This window comes from Eurypyga helias, unplaced genomic scaffold (genome assembly GCF_000690775.1).
Source record: "Eurypyga helias isolate BGI_N326 unplaced genomic scaffold, ASM69077v1 scaffold1404, whole genome shotgun sequence".
Taxonomy (NCBI): Eukaryota; Metazoa; Chordata; class Aves; order Eurypygiformes; family Eurypygidae; genus Eurypyga; species Eurypyga helias.
In genome coordinates, this window is record NW_010246581.1 from 22,562 (window position 1) to 24,551 (window position 1,990).

The 1,990-nt window shown below is 52.1% G+C and overlaps 1 protein-coding gene across 1 annotated transcript in view; it reads right to left on the reverse strand.

Annotated features, from left to right (window-relative positions):
- WNT8A (wingless-type MMTV integration site family, member 8A) overlaps positions 1-1,990 on the reverse strand; it is an 8,295-nt gene that overhangs the window by 2,808 nt on the left and 3,497 nt on the right. The window lies entirely within an intron of this gene.

Here is a 1,990-nt window from a genome sequence, read left to right on the forward strand (position 1 = left end):
CTCTGCAAAAATAAATGCGTGGAAGTCAGTTGTGTTTCCCAGCTTGTGTGTTTTACACTTTGAGCTTCCTGACTGGGCTTGAGCGTGGGTGGAGGCTGTGTTTGCACGAGGGGCCGGAGGAATACCCAGATACAATGGCATCAAAGCATTTGTAGTGTGGGTGTAATGTGCTGGCAGAGTGTAGGGTTGGCTTGGGGTGTTTTTGCAAAAATAAATGCGTGGAAGTCAGTTGTGTTTCCCAGCTTGTGTGTTTTACACTTTGAGCTTCCTGACTGGGCTTGAGCGTGGGTGGAGGCTGTGTTTGCACGAGGGGCCGGAGGAATACCCAGATACAATGGCATCAAAGCATTTGTAGTGTGGGTGTAATGTGCTGGCAGAGTGTAGGGTTGGCTTGGGGTGTTTTTGCCAATTTTCTCTCTTCCTCCCCTGGCTGGAAAGCAAACCTGGCAGAGCATCCTTTGCCCCCGCATCGTGGGTGTGTGCGGTGGGACAGCCCTGGCTCCCTCCCGAGCAGCGCTGTGACTCCAGGGAGCAATCCAGACTGAAGTACAGTCCCGGAGAGCTTGGGAGAAGAGCAGGACCCTCTTGGGATGGCAGCAGCCGGCCCGTGTCCCCTCCTGCCCTCCCCGCCATGGTACGGGGCTGTTGGCACCCCGAGCAGCAGGGAACCAGCAGACACATTCACAACTCCCCCCAAGTTTTTTCTCCTGCCCCCAGTTCTAAGGGCTCATCTCGTGCCTCCAAGAATTTTGCGGCAAGTGCCAATGCTGATGCTTTCCACATCAAAGCGGGGCAGCCTCGCATTGTCTGGGGACATCGGGCCGTAGGCAAAGAGCCATCGGGAGCTTCAAAATCAGCTTTAGCCCGGCAGTGCCTGCTGCTCAGCACTTGGAAAAGGTTAGATATCAGAGATAGGTATTAAAGCAAACCCTCTGGGGATTGAAGGCTGGAGCCGGCTTTAATTGAGGTCTAGGAGAACAACCTTCTTGCTGACCTGAGTGGCTTTTGGATTCATGATGAGGAATCTTGGAAGTGCTGGGTTTTACACGGAGAGGGACTATTGAGGACCTAAAGGTGTACTGCTAGGAAGCCAGAAAGAAAAAAGGCAATGCTTTCCACTGTGGTGTTTATTGCAAAATACAGTCCAAAATCTCTTTAGGGTTACCTTTGAAAGATATAGAGAAAAGAGATTGTGCTAAGTAGTATTACAACTTATTAAGAAACAACATTAGGCATAAAGAATTCTGAATTCTTATCTGCTAATTTTTTTTAAAGGTATAGAAATTGTGAACAGCTTAATTTCTTCCAGTACAAATACAAAAAGCTACTTTTTTACTGGGGGCAGGGGTTCTGGTACCAAAATACAAAATTTGAAAAGGGGAAGAACAAAAAAATAATCGCAAAGGGGGGAAAAAAAGAAGATATGAAGTCTGTAAACACTGGCTGTAAACCTCTCAAAGCCCTCCAAGGGCTGCAGTCATCGCAGCACCACGGCACGGCAAAGCCCCTCTCAGTCAGAAAGTGCGTAGGTTTTCCACTAGGAATGGTGCCGAGCAACCGCTGTGCCTGAGCGGCTGGGCCCGGGGTGTCCAGCCGCGATGCTCGCGGCCACCAGGACAGAGCTGCCCAGCAGCACCCGTTTTTGGCCATGGTGCCTGTCCCCACCTCGCTCGCCGTGGGGCTGGAGCCCCAGCATTGGCCTTGGCGGACCCGCTGGCGGTGGCACAAGGGGTTGAGTCCACTGAGGATGCAAAATACTCCCCTCTGCCCGCTAAGCAAATAAAGTGACTCCCGACAAGAAAGAAGCTACTGGGAAATATCGAGGGAAAAACCATGGAAGCAAGGAAGACCATGGTCCCCCAGCGCCTGCGCCTTTAACTTCCTGATGTCACGGCGTCCATCCGCAGAAGTCCCCTCTGCAACCCGGGGATGCTTCTTCCCACCCCAGCTGCTCTGCGTGGGGACACCAAAACGTCCTCCTCGGGCGCCA